Raw genomic sequence first — 12211 nt, forward strand, 5'->3', positions numbered from 1 at the left:
TATGAGTTAAATGGAGAATGTTAAACATCTAAGTCCTACAAACCACTGAAAATCTACTTTTAATCAAATTATCAGCTGATAGGCTAATAATAGCAACCACCTAAAAGCATTTTTTACAGTATTTGCTACTCCTGTTTGCTTAGATTTTAATCTAATTTTTTTTTTGTTATTTTGATTTTAAAGAAACAGTGAAGTTTTATTCTTCAGCAAAATACTAAAGAGTTAATAAAACACATTTAAAAAGCTGACATGAAATTCAGCTCCCCTTGAAGCCAAATGGAATTCTACCACTGATTTCAGGAGAGCAGGATCGGTCCTCAAGAATTTAAAATCCAATTGTCTCCTAAATTTTACCAGATACATTTGGTAACAATTAGGTATGCTTACTCTTTGGACACATTTGATAATTTAAATATCTTTTATTACTGTTAGAAAATAAATCCAGCAAAAGGAAAAAATACTGAGCTGATATTTTGGCTAAAGTATACAATATTCCCACTTCATTTTTTTCCTCCGTATATTAAAGTACAAAACACCCCACCCTTGCTCTAAATAGATTTCACAAATACTTGTATTTATATCTATATTAGATAACTGAGCTTACTTTGTTTTATATTTAGCTGCATTCTGCGTAGCACTTTGGCTATTATGAGTCTAACTTCCCAGAATATAATATAAGAAAATATCTTCCCTGAAAATGATTTTTCAACTGGATGCCATTTAGTATAAATATTCGCTTAAAAAAAAAGCTGCCCACTGAAATTATCTGGCTGATGGCTCTGGTCCTATAGCGTTTCCCTAAATTTTAAGTTATTCTAATTTTTCATTTCCTTCCAGTCTGAATTCTAGACAATTAAGAGAAGCTGCCTCTGTACATCCATCTTTCATGATATGTAATATATAAAACAAAGACTATATAAATCATAAACACTTTTATTTTTTTTACCAGACAATTTTTTTAGACAATTTACTAGACAATTTTTTAAAGACAGTATGTTATTTTGCCTAAGTTAACTATGGAGGTCAAAAGACCTGTATGAAATTTCTCTTAATACTGAAAATATGTTGGTTTATGATTATGTGAAAATAATGTTTGTGGTAGACAGTATGTTACCAAAGCAGCTTTGAAAGCTTATATAGTTACCTTTTCTAAATGTTCTGGCTACTTCTGGTTCTCCCTCATCTGGAAGAAAAAGCTGTTTTCCTACTTAAATTTGCAAATTATTGTTACAAATCCAATAATCAATTTATTTCCTTTAAAATCTCAAGTACTTTGCAACATTTTGTTTATTTAGTTAAAGAGTCAAGCTGCTTGTCCTGGAGATTTTAATTTTTGTAGAACTGATTATAACAGACCCCAAACGTCCGAGGAAAAAAAAAACAAAACAAAACACAAAACAAAACAAAAAAAGCTACAGCTGAAGGCCTTTTTTGATTACTTGTTCTACAATTAATTTGAAATACTTAAGGCTGTTTGATGTATACTGCATCTGGAAACATGCAGTTAAAAGTTTTACTTTTGATTTACTGCTTCCAAAACTTAGCTCTAAAAGCCAGGTACTATGAGAGGAAGCACTGCAGCATTAGCAACTGGAGGCTCTATCGGGGCTGTATGATGCTAAGCTGCAATCCCAGGAATAATCCCGACCCACACCAATGTTCCTATTGAGTTCCATGAGATTATTTTCATGAATATGCATGAATATTCACTCGAGGTTGTAGGATTTAGCCTCCAAATAGCCAGCAGAGATTCCTTACTTTTTAAGGAAAGAGCAGAAAGCATCTTTAGTTCTGATGTTTATAGAAGCTATTTTAACGGGACAAAATAATTTTGGAAATCATTGTTTAGATTATGCCCCCAGGATTTATAAACTCCTTCAGTAAGCAGTGCAGTTTAGCCTAGTGTGACAATGACTCCGCAGGCAAGGAGGAGCGGACGGTGCAGGGACAGGGCAGGACACTTGTGAACCCCCAGCCCTGCCCGGTCCCCACACTCAGGTCCCCTGCAGGCTCAGGACCCAAAGCGGGGCTGAAAGTCGGCTTCCAATCCACAAACCTGCCGGTGTCAACCGGAGAAGGAAACAGGAGGCACAGAAGGTTAGTCAGGATCAGGCCTGCGTGGTGCACACTCTTGCTAGTATATAGCTGAGAAAAATTAATCATTTCATCTAAGTTACCTGTGACCCTGATGCCTCTGGTCTATATGCTGGTAAACCATAGGCTTCCCCTCTCCCCCCCCAAAAAAGAAGCAAACTGGTGAGAAATTTCCCCAGCAAATATGGAAAGTGTTGAACCAGGAGGGAAGAGGTAGAATTGGTGAAAATTCTTTTACTTTCTCAAAAAAAAAGGAGTTAAATCAGGATTGTCTGGTAAAGACTAACCAAACCAAGCAGCAAAACTTTCCATTGCAGGTTCTTCGAATTTCTGGAATTGACGCAAGTCTTTGAGAAGGTGCTGGGCAGAGAAGGGTTAACAAGGTTTTTGTTATAGAGAGACACACTGATGGCTCCATTTGAGGTGACAAAGGCAGTTATGGGCCTGACCCGAGGAAATCGGGAGCACTTTCAGCAGAGAAAGAGCTTGAAACTACACAAGGCATAGCAGACTACACCTTGTGTAATTTTGTAATGCTGTTGCCAAAAATAAAGCTTTGATAACATTTCCATTCAGAATTACCCTTCTTTGAGCCAAAAACTGCCTCACTAAATTAAAACAGGACATCTAAAATTTCAGTCTAGATGTGTAAAAAACTTTTAGTTAAACTAGATGTGAAATTTATTTAAAATGTAATTTGTAAGTTGTCCTATTTTTAACTTCTAAAAAATAAAGAAATGCATTACTAATAAATAGAAATTAGTGCTATTCAGGTGATTTTGAATATTTCTGTAATTGCAAACAAAGCAAGTTTAAGTTCTAAGCCTATTAATCGTTAATAAAGACAATTATTTAAACTAGAAAAGGTGCTTTATACATGGAATGGAACTACTACAAGGTATGAAAATAGTTATTCTGCTTTAAATGAGTACCTGCTCCACAGGCATTATGACCCCTGGAGCTGCCAGTTTTACCCTTTATTACCTCTTTCACGGTAGATCATGATGCATTAGTGCTTCCCTGGACAAGCTACCCTCCCTTTTAAAAGTCCACACTTCCAAAGGGTTAACCAAACACCTCAATCCCAGATTTTAGTTTTCAAAAGGTCTATAACTTAACTGGAATCTAACCGTCCGAGTTTGGTCTGTTGCCCGTGTTTGTGGAGCTCTCCCACTGACAGCACAGTCTCAGGTACGTCGGCTTTGCTGTGCTTTTGCACCCCCAGCCTATCATGAAAGTAGCCAAGCCCAGAGGACCACACGGTAAGAGAGGAGTAAAAACTACCTTCTGAAAAGTTAAAACATTCTGCATTAAGCAGCAAATATCGTTTTTAACACACTTTTCCCCCTAAAGCCAACAGTTACTAACTAGTTTTCAAAAAACACAGCTGAAGCCCCAATGCCTTACTTCTGCAACATCCTCTTGGGATGTGATCACAAAAGCCTCTTGGGGTCTGATCTGCTGAAGTCCACTGAGGTCAGCCTGCACTGTGATCAGCCCCCAGGACTGTTAACTCTTTGCTGCAGGTTTATGGCATGTGCCTTCCAGAAAAGTGACTGCAAAAAACTACTCATTCCTAGCACATGCATTCATTTCCCTACATACAAATGCAATCTATTACAAACTAAAGTTATGTGGAACACGGCACTGATTTGTGGCAGAAAACTCTCAAACATTTTTAAGAGTAAAGATCTCCACGTTTTACTGACAAACTAAAGTCAAAGTAACTGATGCAAACATCTGCAGCTGCAATGATTTTAGTAGTTGCTCTCATGTGTGCCAGTAAGGATTCAGGTCCATAGCATGCACTTGTGTCACTCCAATGCTGCCAAACTACCTGTACGAGATACAGAGAACGGGACTTCAGTCTGCCTGGTAAAGCACTGTGACCTCTTACCGTCAGAGCACAGAGATCTGCAACAAACATTACGAGACGCAGCAAGATGTAACTTGATTTTCAGATCTTGGGGGCTGCAATGTGGGTAATAACCTGTTTAAAAAGTATCCCCCTAACTCTGTGGCATCATCCTCTGTGCTGAGGGCCAACCTGCCACCTTACGCAGAGCCCTGGTCCAACCCTGCAGAGTGCCTCCTGTTTGCACGCTGTACAAGAAGCAGGTTTTTTACCGGTTAGAAAGAACTAGAGATGTATACAGAATCTTGTAATTTTCTTTACCATTACTACATTCAGAAATACTTTTCTTAAACTTAGCTCAAAGAGTTTTCTTCATATCCTTCAAAAAAGCAGAAAACATTTTGCATGTACATTACAATATATTTCTCCTTTTTTATGTTAGGAAACACAATTTATTAATATTATTTACTGTTTAGCCTGCATCTTGATGTTACTGTTTAAGAAAATGCTTAGCTGCCAAATTACACATAATTTAGGTATTTATTTGCAAAAGCTGTGTTACAGAACCTGCACTTTTCCCCTTTGTATGAGAATTCTGCCAGAGTCAGCCCCTCTGAAGCCACCCAAGGCTCCACTAATTTCACTGTTTGGAGATGTATCACCCTTTGCCTCTGTTGGTAACTGGGGCAGGGATGGGTAACCTTGTCATTAAACAGAGAAGACCTGCTAATCTTTATGTCAGTCCCCACTGATGAAACTGCCTCCCCAGTTTCCCACCTGTTTTTCTCTCTCATGGCAAAACAGAACCTGTCTTTTAAAATGGATTTGACAGGTATTTTTCTAGTGCTTTTTTCCAAAAGCAATGGTAAGGTGTTTTAGTTAAGGTATATGTTTCGAATAGCTTCCTTACCTTTGTTACCAGTTGCACACTGAACTGCTAAAAAGAGCGAATGTTCCAAGTTCACTTGCATTTCACAGGCTGTAACAGCGGTTTGTCAGTGCACTTTGGTCCTGTTGAATGGTGAACGGGCAGCTCACTGCTCTACTTCCTCCAGTGCCCAGGCTCTACACAGCCCAGGGCAGCAAGCACCAAGTGGCTAAAATGACTCTGTGATACTATTTTTTAAAAATCATGTCAACATTTCTAAGTAATCTTCATTAGGAATGTAAGAAACAAATCAGTTTTAAGCTAGATGAATCTATCTTTAAATATTTTGTTGTTCATCATGAACTATTTCACCCTGTTTGTTCTTAAGCAAATGTCCCTCTTGATATTAACAACAGCATGCTAGGACTACAATGTGATGTGGCCCTATGAATTTTAATGCACATATTGGAAACGTTGCAAACCAGGCTTCTAAGTTCAAATTGTTCTTTAACAGAGACTACGTCAAATGAGCTAAACACCCTAATACTGTTCAGTTTGACAGAAAACCGTATTTTCTGCTGCAGTAAGGAGATACATGTTAAGGCTGTGTTATTCTAACGGGGATGAAAGGGATGCAATGAGGAAGACATCCCTTCCTCTTTTCTGTCAGTTTAAGTCTTGAGTGACTCCAGTGAAGTGACTGAGGTTACTTAGACTTTATATCTCTGTAACTGAAGGTCTCTTACCAATACATCTCCTGGATAGTTTAATTGACAGACATGTCTTCTACTATTTGGTTCAAAGTTTCTTTACCTCTGCTGTAGCCAAAACATATATTAATTGGGGAAAAAAAAAAAACAAAACACACCACCTCCAAATTAGTCAAAGTCTTTCTGTCCCAGAAATGAATATACCAATGATCCACCATGTCCTTCACAGTGTACTGATAATTATCTCCGCAACTCCCCAGATACATACAGTGGAATTTACAGTGGATGGGATCTCCTATGTTGACGAGTAAAGCCCTCCTATTTTGGACAACCTTCTGATATAACCCCTTTCATTAACTAATCAAAGGCCATAGCTAATTCGCTCACCTGTTTCCACTGCTCATGTACGAAAGCTGTTCAGAACTCTACACCTTTGTTCAGTAAAGCCCTTCCCTAACATTGAGCTTGTATTTTAGGGTCACAAATTGGAAGTACAAATTAGGACAAATCAATAAAATCTCCAAAATAAAGTAGTGCCCATCTGTCTCAGGACATTATTAACGGGTGACTAAGTAGAATCATGTCGTGACAAATGGCTGCAGAAATGCCCCTTGCTCCAGCATGTATTTCCTACTTTGATGTTTTTCCAAGCCATGCTGATGTCATCTACCTGGAGTCCTGCCTAGATCGACGCATGCAGTTTCTGCTGTCATCAGTGAGAATTCCCATTGCATACCAGGGGCTCTGTACAGCCCCGTCATTTCAACACGGCCAGGCCGGTGCAGTCAGAGCACCGCTGGAGGGGTGAGCACGCTTCTTGCCTGGTATGTGTTGGAACTCTCACTCCAGAACTGTGATGTTTGTGGATGTGATTCCGGACGGGAAAAACCCTCAAACGTCTGTACTGTAAATAACATGTTGATAACGCTGCAGAGTTAACCTCAGAAGAGCAGGACAAAATCTGGTATTGAACAAATTGAACAAATGTATCGGGGTGCTCCAAAACAATAGGTGTCATGGAAACTTTCTCCAAAAAATAGCTATCTATTGTCAGTAATGCTCTGTTCTTATCAAATTCCTTAGAAAAAACAGTCCTCACAGTAGAAATTCAAAGGTATTTGTATGAACACCAGGATGAAAAAAAAGGGAAGGAAAAAATCCTGGTGTGGCCTTCTGCTGTATTGTTTTCAGCACACAGAAAAGTAGTATGGCTCTTTGAAGTGTTGGTAGGAAAATGTATAAGCCTGGAACCATTTCCATCATTAGACAGATTCATCTATCTCTTGCCATATCCACCAGAATACACAAACCTTTCTGACATACATCAATGACAGCAGTGACTGGGAACAAGTCATACCATTCAGAAATCAGATATTTAATGGCCACTAATCCCATCATAATAATTACAAAATAATGTAATGACGAGCCAGAGTAAACAAAATATATGAACAAAAATGGCAAGGAAAAATGCAATTAGAGTCTTGGGCTTGATCCAACTCTCTTATGCTTCAGTGGGAGCTCTGATAGACTATTACCCCTATGTAATTAGAGATTTAGGCTTAATCCAGCTCCCATGTGCTTCAGGGGAGTTGGGATAGGCCCCTATGCCCTAATTTTCTGCTGTCTTGCCCCTTGGATACTCAGTTCTGCATAAGCAAAGTGGACCTGTTTCACCATGCTGGGACTCTGTGTCATATTAGGGAATAATGTTTTAAGACTAAGATAAGAAAAGTGCAAAACAAACCATCTACACCTGTTTTGCACTCACTTTGCATGAGGCTGAACTATTAGATGAAGCAATGAAAAATCAAGTCTTTATTTTTATTTAAGGTGCTAGAGACCTAGAGACTGAAATACTTTTTTTTTCTTTTCTTTTCTTTTTTTTCCCCCGTTACTATTAAAAAAAATTTCCAAACTGCAAACTGTACAAAATGCTCCCAAGGAGATCTTCAGAATCTTCACTTAACAAATTAACTAGACAGAAAAACTGATGGATACTCAGTTTGGCTCACCAAACAGCTACAAATAGCCTGTAAAAAAAATTACTAGGGATGCTATTTCCAAACCTCTCATCAGAAATCTAAAGATTTGTATTTCTAAGCATGAGGCAAAAACAAACAAAAAACAATCATCAAAACCAGTCTTGGTCATATTCTGCATTCTCTTAAAAAACAAAGGTCACCTCTCTCACAGTTGTAATTCTGATTTTTTTTTTTTTGTGGTGGATGAGAGAAAATAAGAGTCAGTTTTGTGCAAGAATACGGACATTATTGACTTGATAAATTAAAATATCTTTAGCATTAGCAATTATTACTGACCCTGATGTTTTCATAAGCATTCAGTGGTCATCATTCTGTACACTGAGAATATGTTAAATGTCTGCAAACTGGCACAAACACACCTTCCTTGCACACACACAGAGATACACTGGCTCTCCAAATCAGGCACAACCAGGTTAACCATGTCTACATACAAATATTATGGACGAGCATAGGTCCTGACTAGTACATGTATTATGAACTCAAGTATGCACATCCTTTAATTACAGCACTGATAGACACAGCTAAATGGATATATTTATGCCTCATACTGACTTGGAAGAATCTTTAAAATTGATTGTGCATATGTCCAGACAGACACACAGAAAAATAAATACAAAAACACCTAACGTGGCAAACACATACAAATATTAAAAAAGCTAAGTGCACATGTGCAGACACATATGGAAAGAACAAATGCACAGTTACAACTGGACAGCATACACATTTTGTAGGCATTTGCCTCCTGTGTACACTTTCTCATATTACTGTCTGTCTAACTCAATCACTCTGGAATTTTCTTTGAGCTTGAACCAGCTTTTTTTTTTTTCTTGCAGAGAGAGACTGTACACACATAATGTTTCAAAGACACCGATCACAATAAATGCAGGTACACTTTTGTGTGTACATACCACAACTTCCGTACATTTCTGCGGGAAGGCCCTATTTTTCAGGAAAAAAAAAAATCAGCCATTTTTCCCCATCAAACTCTTTCTCTTTATGAGTTGCTTGTATCTTTCAGCAGTGAGATGAGAGAATAAAAAATATCAGCTATTATATTAAATAATAGCTGCTTGGATTACATTTATAAAGATCTTTTACACCCACTTTACTTCTTCAAGTTCTATTCCAAAGTATGGCTTTCTACCTGCAGCCTTGTCACGAATGGTCTGACTTGAAGATCAAAGTATGGAGGAACTGAAATAATGAATCCCTTGGTTAGTATGTACAAATCTGATCTAAAGGAACTGTGCTGATACCTTTCCTGATGCGAATGATATGGCGCCATACACACATATATCCCAGTACAGGCAAAAATATAAAATATATTTTGCTGAGAATCTGACGTTCTAAATTAGACTAATCCAAAACATACCTTAGGGAGCATGCAGAAAAGGGACAAATAGAGTGGGGATGCTTGAGTAACACAAGGGGGTTCTGCAGAAGACAGACAGTGGTTCCTGTCTGGTTCCACATATTCCTTACCATTTTAATTTATCATCCTTTTCAACCTGTTATCATTGACATTTCACTAGTAGATCTCCTCTGAAAGGAACTGCAGAAGAAATCTGTCCTGAGGAATCTGCAGAAAAAGACAATACCTGAATAGCAAAATGAACTGAGAGATGGTGTAATAATTTCGAGAAGAGAGTCATCCCGGGAGAGAGTGTGGAGATCGGGAGAATGAAAGAAGAGAAAGCAAGGGAAGCACCTTAGAGCAGCTAAGTTAAATTATCTAGAAGACACGTATTATGGTGAATATGAAGGTTAACAATGCTCTTTCTCCTCACGCTGGTAGGAAGGTCAAGGTAGCAGTCAGCATTTTTTTCTCCCTGAGACACTGGAGCAGTTATTGAAGGTCTCCTATGAAGACTTTGTAATAGAAAACACTGGTACCACTGGAGTGGTTATGAGCATTGCTGTCCTCCTTATAATTACTAGCCAACACTAGAACTGCCATGGGTGCTGTGGGACAACCACATTTAGTCCCACTGTGGTATAGCTGGATTCCACAACAACTGTCTGCCTCTACCCCAAAAACAACAAGCCCAGCCAGAGAAAGACCTTGCCAGGTGCAGCTATAGCACTCAGTTTTGTCAGTAGGTATTAACTCATGGCTCATCAGTCGTTCCTGGTAAAGCCACATAACATAACTGATGGTCTCTCATTCATTAGATGGGGAAAAAAGAAGCTTTAGGTTTTTGTTGGAGGTTTTTCTTCCTTCTTTTTTTTCATTTAAACTGGATTATTCCCCAATCTTGCTAAAACGTTTGGGGATCCCCAAACTGGCAGCACTGTATAAGTGACAAGAACCAGGCAGTAGATGCTGTAGTGTTTCAAAAATAAAGGCACACACACATTTCACTGTCTAGCTCACAGTTTACACTAGACAGTCTGTGTATGGGCTGATATTTTGAGCTGTATGTCAGTATCATTAGTTAATATAGATGTATACTGTCCTCTCAGATGTGGAAGTGTGGAAGTCAAGTTTCTTCCAGTTCTCTCTGTCATCAGTTATCAAAACCTGGTGCTTAAAGGAAATTAGTTGTGAAAACAGACAAGTTTTAGGGATGCCAATGATAAATCAACACTTCAGTTGTATCTATGTATATTAAAACATATGTACATATATGTACTGAAAATCTGAATGCATCATATTGACTATCAGTGAACAATGTTGTTGGTTTTTTCTTTACTTTTAATATAGCTTTTAAACATCAGTCTCTTCCAGAGGATGCACTGGTGAGATGTGCTGTCTGATATGCCCTTGGCCAAAATTATCCTTATACACATTGTGCAGTTCACACACATTATGCAGTGTGCTATAAGCTGATTATTTTCTTGGCTGCAGCCCACCCTCTAAGCCTGGGCATTTCAGTGTGGAAGGAATTCCCGTACATATGCCAGTTCTAAAGCACTGTGAGATCCTTTGGGTTGAGTATGCCCTGTGAGCTGGACAAAAAAGGACAAATAAATAACAGAAATGCTATATTTCTGTAGCATTTGATTGGTTAAAAAGTGCTCAACTCAGAGATGGACTTCTGGCTTCTCGAGCTGCAAAATAATTGCACTCACTTGCATGTGTGGTAGTACATGTTACAACTCTTTCATAGCACAAGTTTTGCTGTTTGAACTCTCCCACAAAGTTTCCAGGTAAGATTATAAAGAAGACATATGGTGGAATGGACTGTAAAGCATAGTTCTCGCAGTGCTTGGTTTAGGGAGTCTTTGAGATCACCTGGAGAAAATGGGTCTGTTGCAGGATGTTGTTCTCAAGAAGGGTTCAACGCAATCCTGCTGAATCACTGAGGAAGCAAAGAGCTATTCAGTCGTGGCCACAGCATTTAAAAAACAGACTTGAACTAAGCAAGTCAAGGAATCACATTTCTGTTAAAACTGAAATCTTTCTAAGGTCCCTAAATTGTAGTTATGTATTTTTGATGCTTCTTGAAGATATGTACATGCTCCTAATTTCAATCTTATTATCTTAGCAGTTAGGAAATTTGCATCAACATCTTCCTGTCTGGGTAATTTAATTCCCCTTTTTAAAATAAATTCAAATTAGCAACAATAAAAGAAAATACAAAACCACCATTGAACTCAAGTAGTTACCATAAACAACCACCTCAAACCAATCAGGCATTGTGCAAGGTTATTGTTTTGTTCAGGAAAGAAATCCTGAGAAAGAGGGCCAGCCTCTGTGCTCACAAAAACCTATACTGTAATTCCCTTTGACTGAAAGAAGAATGGGGCCAGAACAAGGGGTACACTTGGTAACAGGGCTGGATGCACGAATGCATGCAGTGCAGGGGAAAGGCTGGGATAGAAAGTTGGGTATTCTAGGCCAGCAACATCAATGTTACCAGAGTTGCTGGGAAGGCTTAATTCAGTCTCATCACTGAATGCTTAAGAGAAATAAGTTGAATCATTGCAGGCTTAAAGGCACACGGTTGCCTCAAAACACGGATTCCTTAGCAATTTCAGTAAACATTTTGCAATAAATTTTGTCACTCTTTTCAGTCTCTCTGACTTTCAGATCATCATCTGCGTTCTGCACTGCAGTACAGGTCACCAACCTACACTGAACAAGATTCATTTTCTAGTACTTGTTAGTTTTCATTTTTTAATTACTGTGTACTGGGAAAGCCCTGTTTCAGTTTTAGATAGCAAATCATTCAGAGGAAAGCTGAAATCGAAAAACATAAACAAAAGCATTGTGTATTTCAGGAAAAAGTTCAATGAGATATATCTACCCATCTTCAGTTGTTTTATTTCTAAACAAAATCTAAAATTAGAAGCAACTTAACTCATTTTCCCCTTTTAACTATTATTTCCATGGCACAACAGATGCAACTGACAGACAAACAAATTACTCGTGAGGTACCTATTGAGGAATGTGGTTTTTGTTGTATTTTCATTTAACAGGCCTTGAATGCGAAGGGTTTCAAAATTCTCCATACTTTTTAACTGTATAAAATATAAAAAGAAAATTTGTTAACACCATAAATTGCTTTTGGAATATTTTGATAGATGGGCAGACAATACAAAGTCATTTTAATGCTGATGTACCATCAAATTACAATGGAGGGATATTGGTTTGACTATGTTATGGTAGTCACTACATACTTGAGAACCAGAAGAAATT

At 38.1% G+C, this 12211-nt stretch overlaps 1 protein-coding gene across 6 annotated transcripts in view; it reads right to left on the reverse strand.

Annotated features, from left to right (window-relative positions):
* Positions 1-12211, reverse strand: part of LOC135579593 (uncharacterized) — a 76622-nt gene that overhangs the window by 25072 nt on the left and 39339 nt on the right. The gene's annotated exons all lie outside the window — the stretch shown is intronic.

Source organism: Columba livia, chromosome 5 (genome assembly GCF_036013475.1).
Source record: "Columba livia isolate bColLiv1 breed racing homer chromosome 5, bColLiv1.pat.W.v2, whole genome shotgun sequence".
In the NCBI taxonomy this organism is placed as follows: Eukaryota; Metazoa; Chordata; class Aves; order Columbiformes; family Columbidae; genus Columba; species Columba livia.